This window comes from Arachis hypogaea, chromosome 13, assembly GCF_003086295.3.
Source record: "Arachis hypogaea cultivar Tifrunner chromosome 13, arahy.Tifrunner.gnm2.J5K5, whole genome shotgun sequence".
NCBI classification, from domain to species: Eukaryota; Viridiplantae; Streptophyta; class Magnoliopsida; order Fabales; family Fabaceae; genus Arachis; species Arachis hypogaea.
In genome coordinates, this window is record NC_092048.1 from 107160529 (window position 1) to 107171866 (window position 11338).

General features: G+C 40.5%; 1 non-coding gene across 1 annotated transcript; it reads right to left on the bottom strand.

Moving 5' to 3' along the window:
• Positions 1-754: 754 nt before the first annotated feature.
• LOC112738560 (small nucleolar RNA R71) lies at positions 755-858 on the bottom strand. Its single transcript, XR_003169514.1, has one exon. It is a non-coding gene; the product is annotated as a small nucleolar RNA R71 (small nucleolar RNA).
• Positions 859-11338: the final 10480 nt, after the last annotated feature.

An 11338-nucleotide genomic window follows, 5' to 3' on the forward strand; every position in this document is an offset into this window, starting at 1 on the left:
TTCGAATTCTCTCTCTCCTATCTCTTTCTATTTATTTATTTATTTACTAACACTTCTCTTCTTCTTATAATTCGAACCCTCTTTCTCTCTTTGTGTTCGAATTCTTCATCTTCTCTCTTCTTCATTCTACTCTTCTATTCTTCTACTCACATAAAGGAATCTCTATACTGTGACATAGAGGATTCCTATTCTTTTCTGTTCTCTTCTTTTTTATATGAGCAGGAGCGAGAATAAGAACATTCTTGTTGAAGCTGATCCAGAACCTGAAAGGACTCTAAAGAGGAAGCTAAGAGATGCTAAGACACAACACTCTGGAGAGGACCTGACAGAATTTTTCGAAAAAGAAGAAGAGATGGTCGAACCTAATAACAATGGTGGAGATGCAAGGAAGATGCTTGGTGACTTTATTGCACCCTCTTCTGACTTCTGTGGAAGGAGCATCACAATTCCTGCAATTGGAGCAAACAACTTTGAGCTTAAGCCTCAATTAGTTTCTCTGATGCAACAGAATTGCAAGTTTCATGGACTTCCATTGGAAGATCCTCATCAGTTCTTAACTGAATTTTTGCAAATCTGTGATACTGTTAAGACCAATAGGGTTAATCCTGAGGTCTACAGACTTATGCTTTTCCCTTTTGCTGTAAGAGACAAAGCTAGGACATGGTTGGACTCACAACCTAAAGAAAGCCTGAACTGTTGGGAAAAGCTGGTCAATGCCTTCTTGGCCAAATTCTTTCCACCTCAGAAGTTGAGCAAGCTTAGAGTGGAAATCCAAATCTTCAGACAGAAGGAAGGTGAATCCCTCTATGAAGCTTGGGAAAGATACAAGCAATTGATCAGAAGGTGTCCTTCTGACATATTTTTAGAATGGAGAATCATATGTATATTCTATGATGGTTTGTTTGAATTGTCCAAGATGTCATTGGACCACTCTGCTGGAGGATCTCTTCATCTGAAGAATACGCCTGCAGAAGCCCAGGAACTCATTGAAATGGTTGCAAATAACCAGTTCATGTACACTTCTGAAAGGAATCCTGTGAATAATGGGACAACTCAGAAGAAAGGAGTTCTTGAGATTGATACTCTGAATGCAATATTGGCTCAGAATAAAATATTGACTCAGCAAGTCAATATGATTTCTCAGAGTCTGTCTGGAATGCAAGCTTTAATAGACAGTACTAAGGAAGCTTCCTCTGAAGAAGAAGCCTATGACCCTGAGAATCCTGCAATGGAAGAGGTGAATTACATAGGAGAATCCTATGGAAACTCCTATAATCCTTCATGGAAGAATCATCCAAATTTCTCATGGAAGGATCAACAAAAGCCTAATCAAGGCTTCAATACCAATAATGGTGGGAGAAATAGGTTTGGCAATAGCAAACCTTTTCCATCATCTTCTTAGCAATAGACAGAGAATTCTAAGCAGAGCCACTCTGACTTAGCAACTGTAGTCTCTGATCTATCTAAGAACACTCTCAGTTTCATGACTGAAGCAAGGTCTTCCATTAGAAATTTGGAGGCACAAGTGGGTTAGCTGAGTAAAAGAGTTACTGAAATCCCTCCTAGTACTCTACCAAGCAATAAAGAAGAGAATCCAAAAAGAGAGTGCAAGGCCATAAATATAACAAACATGGCCGAACCTAGTGAGGAAGAAAAGGCAGTGATTTCCAGTGAGGAAGACCTCAATGAACGTCCACTGGCCTCCAAGGAGTTCCCTAATGAGGAACCAAAGGAATCTGAGGCTCATATAGAGACCATAGAGATTCCACTAAACTTACTGTTGCCATTCATAAGCTCTGATGAGTATTCTTCCTCTGAAGAGGATGAAGATATTATTGAAGAGCAAGTTACTCAATATTTAGGAGCAATCATGAAGCTAAATGCCAAGTTATTTGGTAATGAGACTTGGGAGGATGAACCCCCATTGCTCATCAATGAAATAATTAATCTGGTTCAACTGAAATTACCTCAGAAGAAACAGGATCCTGGAAAGTTCTTAATACCTTGTACCATAGGCACCATGACCTTTGAGAAGGCTCTGTGTGACCTGGGGTCAGGGATAAACCCCATGCCCCTCTTTGTAATGGAGAAACTAGGGATCTTTGAGGTGCAAGCTACAAGAATCTCACTAGAGATGGCAGACAATTCAAGGAAACAGGCTTATGAACTTGTAGAGGATGTCTTGGTGAAGGTTGAAGGCCTGTACATCCCTGCTGATTTCATAATCCTAGACATTGGGAAGGATGAGGATGAGTCCATCATCCTAGGAAGACCTTTCCTAGCCACAGCAAGAGCTGTGATTGATGTGGACAGAAGAGAGTTAGTCCTTTAATTGAATGAGGACTACCTTGTGTTTAAGGCTCAAGGATCTTCTTTTATAACCATGGAGAGAAAGCATGAAAAGCTTCTCTCAATACAGAGTCAAACAGAGCCCCCACATTCAACTTCTAAGTTTGGTGTTGGGAGGCCACCATTAAGCTCTGAGTCTCTGTAAAGCTCTCTAAGAGCTCACTGTCAAGCTATTGACATTAAAGAAGCGCTTGTTGGGAGGCAACCCAATATTATTTAATTATATTTATTTTATTTTCCATTGTTATTTTATGTTTTCTTTAGGTTGATGATCATGTGAAGTCACAAAACAACTGAAAAGTCAAAAATAGAATGAAAAATAGCATTAAAAATAACACACCTTGGAGGACAGGCTTACTGGCGTTTAAACACTAGTAAGGATAGCAGACTGGGCGTTTAACACCCAGCCTGGCAGCATTATGGGCGTTAAACGCCAGAATGGGCAGCACTTTGGGCGTTTAACACCAGAAAGGGCTGTCTGGCATCTGGCTGGCGTTAAATGCCAGAAATGGGCATCTGGCTGGCGTTTAACGCCAGAAATGGGCAGCAGAGTGGCGTTTAATGCCAGAAAAGGTAGCAGAGCTGGCGTTAAACGCCAAAATTTGCACAGAATGGGCGTTTGAACGCCAGAATGGTGCAGGGACTCAAATTCCTTGACACCTCAGGATCTGTGGACCCCACAGGATCCCCACCTACCCCACCTCTTCTTCTCTCCTCTTCACACCTTTCCATAACACTCTTCCTCAAACACCCTTGACCAATCCCATCAAAAACTCTTCCCCAAACACCCCTCACCTATCAAATCATATCCTCTTCCCCACAACCTCTTCACCACTCACATCTATCCATCATTAAACCCCACCTACCTCACCATTCAAATTCAAACCATTTCCCTCCCAAATCCAACCCCTCATACACGGCCACCCTCTCTCCCTTACCCTATAAATACCCCTCCTTACCACCTTCATCTTTACAGAACATACACACTTCTTCCCCCCTTGGCCGAACCATTCACACACCTCCATCTCCTCTATCTCTTCTTCTTCTAATCCTTTCTTTCTTCTTTTGCTCGAAGACGAGCAAACCTTTTAAGTTTGGTGTGGAAAAAGCCCTACTTTTTATTTTTCCATAACCATTAATGGCTTCTAAGGCCGAAGAAACCACTAGAAAGAGGAAAAGGGAAGGCAGTTGCTTCCAACTCTAAGTCATGGGAGATGGAGAGATTCATCTCAAAAGCCCATCACTAGAAAGAGAATAGAGCAAACAAGAGAGCCCACTCATGGACCTCAACAAGAGCATGAGGAAATTCCTCATCATGAAATCCCTGAGATGCCTCAAGGGATGCACTTTCCTCCACAAAACTATTAGGAGCAAATCAACACCTCCTTAGGAGAATTGAGTTCTAACATGGGGCAACTAAGGATGGAGCACCAAAGAGCCATGAGGGAGGAGCAACGAAGGCAAGGAAGAGACATAGAAGAGCTCAAGCACTCCATAAGATCTTCAAGAGGAAGAACTAGCTGCCATCACTAAGGTGGACCCATTCTTTAATTTCCTTATTCTTATTTTTTCTGTTTTTCAAAAATTAGGCTTTATGTTTTGTCTATGTTTGTGTCTTTATTACATGATCATTAGTGTTTAGTGTCTATGTCTTAAAGCTATGAATGTCCTATGAATCCATCACCTTTCTTAAATGAAAAATGTTTTTAATTGAAAAGAACAAGAAGTACATGATTTCGAATTCTATCTTGAAATTAGTTTAATTATTTTGATGTGGTGGCAATACTTTTTGTTTTCTGAATGAATGCTTGAACAGTGCATATTTTTGAATTTGTTGTTTATGAATGTTAAAATTGTTGGCTCTTGAAAGAATGATGAAAAAGGAGAAATATTATTTGATAATCTGAAAAATCATAAAATTGATTCTTGAAGCAAGAAAAAGCAGTGAATACAAAGCTTGTGAAAAAAAAAAAGGCCAAAAAAATATAAAGAAAAACAGAAAGAAAGAGAAAAAGCAAGCAGAAAAAGCCAGTAACCCTTTAAACCAAAAGGCAAGGGTAGAAAAAGGATCCAAGGCTTTGAGCATTAATGGATAGGAGGGCCCACAGGAATAAAATCCTGGCATAAGTGGCTAAACCAAGCTGTCCCTAACCATGTGCTTGTGGCGTGAAGATGTCAAGTGAAAAGCTTGAGACTGAGCGGTTAAATTCGTGGTCTAAAGCAAAAAGAGTGTACTTAAGAGCTCTGGGTACCTCTAACTGGGGACTCTAGCAAAGCTGAGTCACAATCTGAAGAGGTTCACCCAGTTATGTATTTGTGGCATTTATGTAACCGGTGGTAATACTGGAAAACAAAATGCTTAGGGTCACGACGAAGACTCATAAAGTAGATGTGTTCAAGAATCAACATACTGAACTAGGAGAATCAATAACACTATCTAAATTCGGAGTTCCTATGGATGCCAATCATTTTGAACTTCAAAGGATAAAGTGAGATGCCAAAACTGTTCAGAAGCAAAAAGACTACAAGTCCCGCTCATCTAATTAAAACTAAGTTCATTGATAAGTTTGAGATTTATTGTATTTTCTCTTCTTTTTATCCTATTTTGTTTTTAGTTGCTTGAGGATAAGCAACAATTTAAGTTTGGTGTTGTGATGAGCGGATAATTTATACCCTTTTTGGCATTATTTTTACATAGTTTTTAGTATGTTTTAGTTACTTTTTATTATATTTTTATTAGATTTTATTCAAAAATCACATTTTTGGACTTTACTATGAGTTTGTGTATTTTTCTGTGATTTCAGGTATTTTCTGACTGAAATTGAGGGACCTGAGCAAAAATCTGATTCAGAGGCTGAAAAAGGACTGCAGATGCTGTTGGATTCTGACCTCCCTGCACTAGAAGTGGATTTTCTGGAGCTACAAAAGCCCAATTAGCACGCTTTCAATTGAGTTAGAAAGTTGACATCATGGGCTTTCCATCAATATATAATAGTCCATACTTTGCCAGAGAATTGATGGCCCAAACTGGCATTCAAAGTCAGCTTAAAACATCTTAGCGTAAAACGCCCAAACTAGCACGAGAATTGGAGTTAAAGGCCCAGACTGGCACCAAAACTGGTGTCTAACTCCAGGAACATCCTATGCACGTGTAAAGCTCAATGCTAAGCCCAAGCACACACCAAGTGGGCCCCGGAAGTGGATTTCTACACTATCTACACTTAGTTACTCATTTTCTGTAACCCTATGCTACTAGTTTAGTATAAAAACTACTTTCAGAGATTTATTTTAGGTCTTTTGCTAGTCCTTGGTTAGTCTTTTGACCATCTTTTGGAAAATATGTAATCATAGACTATCATTTAGGAGGCTGGCCTCACGGCCATGCTAGACCTTTTTCACTTATGTATTTTCTACGGTGGAGTTTCTACACCCCATAGATTAAGGTGTGGAGCTCTGCTGTTCTTCATGAATTAATGCAATTACTACTATTTTTCTTTCAATTCACGGCTACTTCTTCTCCAAACTATACTCTTGTTCTTAATTCAGTTAAGTCAGAATGAAGGGGTGACCCGTGACAATCACCCAATCTTCGTTATTCGCTTAGCCAAGATCGTGTGCCTGACAACCACAAAGCGATCTACATGATGTTCAACATAGTCATTGGACGACAGCTGGAGTATACTCTCTTGGATATCTAATACACGGATCGAGTCCGTGAGATTAGTATCTTCGTGGTATAGGCTAGAACCATTGGCAGCATTCCTGAGATCCGGAAAGTCTAAACCTTGTCTGTGGTATTCCGAGTAGGATCTGGGAAGGGATGACTATGATGAGCTTCAAACTTGCGAATGTTGGGCACAGTGACAGTGTGCAAAAGGACAATGATCCTATTCCGACGCTTGCGGGAACCGACAGATGATTAGCCGTTCAGTGACAGCGCATATGGATTTGTTTTCATCCGAGAGGATCATACAGCTTGCCATGGAAGGAGGTAACGCATGGTTGGAAGAAGGCAGTAGGAAAGCAGAAGTTCAGAAGCAACAAAGCATCTCTTGACGCTTATCTGAAATTCCCACCAATGAATTTCATAAGTATCTCTATTTTATTTTCTGTTTTATTTATATTTTAATTATCAAAACTTCATAACTAATTGAATTCGCCTGACTGAGTTTTACAAGGATGACCATAGCTTGCTTCAAGCCGATAATCTCCATGGGTCGATCCTTAGTCACGTAAGGTATTACTTGGACGACCCAGTGCACTTGCTGGTCAGTTACGCGGAGTTGTGAAGAAGTGTTGAGATCACGTTCTCGCGTACCATCTGCCATCTCTAGTGAGATGTTTGTAGCTTGTACCTCAAGGATTCCCAGCTTCTCCATTACAAAGAGTGGCATGAGGTTTATACTTGACCCTAGGTCACACAGAGCCTTTTCAAAGGTCATGGTGCATATGGTGCGAGAAATCAGAAAGCGTCCAAGATCTGGAAGTTTCTGAGGTAGCCTCTGCTGAACCAAAGCATGGAGTTCTTTGGTAAGTAGTGGAGGTTCTTCCTCCAATGGCCTTGTACCAAATAACTTGGCATTCAGCTTCATAAGAGCTCCTAGGTATTAAGCAACTTGCTCTTTCCTAGTGTCTTCATCCTCATCAGAGGATGAGTAGTCCTCAGAACTCATGCACTGCAAAAGTGCATGCAAAGGAACCTCAATAGGCTTTATGGTTTCCTTTGGTTCTGGGCTAGAGGTTTATTGAGTGGGACTTAAGCACTCAAAGGGTGTGCTTTCACTGGCATTCAACGCCAGCTCTAATAGCTCTTTGGGCATTGAATGCCTTTGCTGTCGACCCTTATTGGCATTAAACACCAGTCACTTTAGTGTTTCGGGGGTTAAACGCCCAGCAGGGATATTCTTGCTAGCGTTCAACACCAGCTTCCCTGGGTGTGTGGGTGTTGAACGCCCAGTGAAGGGTTCCTCACTCGCGTTCAGCACCAGAATGGCTGCATGTTTGGGCGTTGGATGCCCAGTGAGGGGTTCCTCAGTGGCGTTCAGCGCTAGAAAGCCTGCCTAAGTTAGGCGTTGAACGCCCAGTGAGGGTTCCTCACTGGCGTTCAACGCTAGAAAGCCTGGATGTTTGGGCGTTGAACGCCCAGCCAGTGCTCCCTAGTTGGTGTTCAACACCAACTCTACTGCCAGGATGGGTGTTAAACGCCCAATGAGGGGTTCCTCACTGGCGTTCAACGCCAGGCTTGCTGCCATTATGGGCGTTGAACGCCTAGTGAAACCTTCTTCACTGGCATTCAATGCCTTCCCAGTCTTCTCAAATTCGGCCTCTACCTCCATGGTTATGGCCTTGCACTCTTCTCTAGGATTTACCTCAGTATTACTAGGAAGAGTTTCAGGAGGAATCTCAGGGATCCTCTTACTCAGTTAACCAACTTGCACCTCCAAATTTCTAATGAAGGACCTTGTTTCATTAATGAAACTATGAGTGGTCTTAGAGAGGCTGGAAACTAGAGTTACTAAGTTAGAGAGGCTCTGCTTAGAGGTTTCCATATTCCCTTGAGAAGATGGGAATGGTGGTCTGTTGTTAAACCTATTCTGGTTCCTTCCACCTTGATTATTATTGAAACCTTGCTGAGGTTTCTGATGATCCTTCTGACGGAGGAAAAATGTCGGTAAAGATTTTTCACAAAAATATCGCGAGTTCTAAACCGACAATTAAACCTCAATCAACGTTTAAATTGTTTGTTACTTAAGCAAACTGATAAACCACTATTTTATGGTTTATCTTGTGCTAATTTGAGTGGTTTTTATCAAGTCTTTGCACACTTATTCATACAATTTGCATGATTTTACAATTCCTTCCTGATTCTATTCTATGATTGAAAACTTGCTTCCTAAGTCTTTAAATTGTGTATTTTTACTCCCCTTTATACCATTTGATGCCGTGATCTGTGCATTAAGTGTTTTCAGACTATATAGGGCAGGAATGGCTTAAAGGATGGAGAGGAAGCTTGCAAAAATGGAAGGAACACAAGAAACTAAGGAGATGACCAGCGAGGAACGACGCGCGCACGTACCTAACGCGTGCACATGAAAAGCGAAATTGCATGGCGACGCGTGCGCGTACCTGACGCGTACGCGTACGCGTGACTGACGGGTACGCGTGACATGCGCCACGTGCAGAAATTGCAGAAAGCGCTGGGGGCGATTTTAGGCTGAGTTTGGACCCAGTTTTCGGCCCAGAAAACACAGATTAGAGGCTGCAAAGTGGGGGAATCACATACATTCATTCACACAACTTTCATTCACATAATTTTAGATTTTAGATGTAGTTTCTAGAGAGAGAGACTCTCCCCTCTCTCTAGGTTTTAGGATTTTAGGTTTAGCTTTTCTTAATCTCAGATTTCTACTTTGCTTTAATTTAGTTTTCTTCTACTCTTATTTGTTCTAGTCCTTTAGTTTATCTATCTTCTCTTGTTGATTTATTTATTCTCCAATTTGGTTTATGAACTCAATGTTAGAATTGATTTTCTATTTAATATAATTTAATGTATTTCATATTATTATTGCTTTCTTCAATTTATGTTATTTATGCTTTCAATTAGTTGTTTGGATTTTATTATCTCTTATTGCTTTTCTATGATTTTATGTTATGCCTTCCAAGTGTTTGACAAAATGCTTGGTTGGATTTTAGTGTAGATTTCTCTCCTTTTGGCTTTGGTTGAGTAATTGGAGATTCTTGAGTTATCAAACTCCCTTGTTGATTGATAATTGAAATTTGCTAGTTGATTTGGATCCCTCTAAAGCTAGTCTTTCCTTAGGAGTTGACTAGGACTTGAGGAATCAAATTAATTCATCCACTTGACTTTTCTCCATAGTTAGAGGTTAACTAAGTGGGAGCAATGGACAATTCTCATCACAATTGATAAGGCTAACTAGGATAGGACTTCTAATTTTCATACCTTGCCAAGATTTTTCTTAGTTATTAATTTATTTTCTTGTTATTTACTTTCCTTGTCCCTTATTTCAAAAACCCAAAAAGATACTTTTCCATAACCAATAGTAACATACTTCCCTGTAATTCCTTGAGAGACGACCCGAGGTTTAAATACTTCGGTTTAATTTTATTGGGTTTGTTTTAGTGACAACCAAATTTTTGTATGAAAGGATTATTGTTGGTTTAGAAACTATACTAGCAACGAGAATTTATTGTGAATTCTAAATTAGCAAAAATCCGTTCAACAAAATGGCGCCGTTGCCGGGGATTTGCAAACATGTGCCTTATTATTGGTTATTGTGAATATTGTGAATAATTTTTTCTTTTTCATTTCTTTGTTAGTTGTTTCTAGTTTTAGGAGTCTAGTTTCACTATTCCGTATTAGTTTTTGTTTTTATTTTCTCTTGATACTATGAATTCTCACCCCTTTGGCTACTAGTTTGGTTCAAATCGTGTTGTAGGAAATGGAAGCTATAATGAGAACGTGCATCAAGGATGGAATAATCAAAGGTGGGAGGAACTACAAGGATTTTATCAAACCTTTCGGCAATAACCTCCTCCAATCTCATATAGGTATAACTCCAATCCTAATGCATATCAATCTAATGGATGTGGTAGTCCTTATTGTACTTGTCAACAACCACCACCACATGCCTATGAACCTCCTCCTCAACAGAACTTTTGAACCACCTTTCCACCATTCACCTCCATATGACCCTAATCCTTATCCACCACACCAACCACCATACGAACCATATGAACCATACCCAAAACCACCACCTCAGTATACACCATCTCCATACCCTTATCAAGAAGAACCACCTTCCCATTATGAACCCTTTCTCCAAAATAATGAACCCTCCTATCCACCCCAACCTCCACTGGATGACAACACCCTTAATGTTATTTGCCAAGGGCAATTAGAGCTTCAAACCACACTAACCTCTGCTTTCACTAGTCTAACCTCTGCTCTCCAAGCTTTTATATCCCATGTGGATCAATCCTTTACCCCAATACTCAACTCTTAAGCTCTGGTGCACTTACTTTTCACCCATATCCATCAATCCAAGAACAACATGATCCCAATCACGCCATTGACATGGAACAAGAGAGAAAGGATCGTCTTAGGGACGTAATGGATCGGCTTCACACATACCTTACCTACTTCAAGAGAAGCAAAAGGAGGCCCAAAAAGTGGAGGTAGGAGAGACCCTTGAAGAAAGTTGTCAAGAGGTAGAAGTCATTAAGGAGGAGTTAGATTTTGTACTAGAGCAAGTGGAGAAAACCAAACTTATCGAGGAAGAGGAAGTGGTTGAGGACTTAATAGATGTGGAACCTCCATGGGAAACTCAAGTCATAAAGCCTCCTTCCAAGACGTTTGAATTTGATGTTGAAGAGGATGTACAACCTCCAAGGCATATCATGGTTGAAGGGGAAGAGGTTAATGCTGCAGAAGCGTGTCAAGAGGTGGAGATCATCAAAGAGGATCCCAAGAGAGTGAAGCATACATTGGCAAGGCCGCCATTGGAGATACTCCCCCCAAGCCATTACCATCCAATACAACATTCAAGTGGGTAAAGTTCTTATCCTTAAACTCTACCTTCCCACTTGAGTATGGTATGCTTGAAACGGATGGACAACTTAGAGCTATCTATGGTTTTAAGAGTAAAAGGGAGATTTTTAGTGGTTGGCAACACCATCCTAGGTTCGTTTTAGTTGGAAGCTCAAGGCCTAATTGCAAGGGTTGGTATAATTCTCAAATGATTGGGTCCAGGAGGATGTATGGGTGCTTACACGAGAATTCTAAGGCTAAACCACTCGGATGGAATCATGATGATCAACTTACAGACGGGTGTAGAAACAAGATTTGGGATCCGGGCATACAAGAGGATCAACTTTGGGAGCTCAAAGCTTGTGGAGAATTTCATCAAAGCTTGGGAAATTTACTTGGTATTGATAGAGCTTATTGGAAGTCCAAGTATTGGTGGAAATT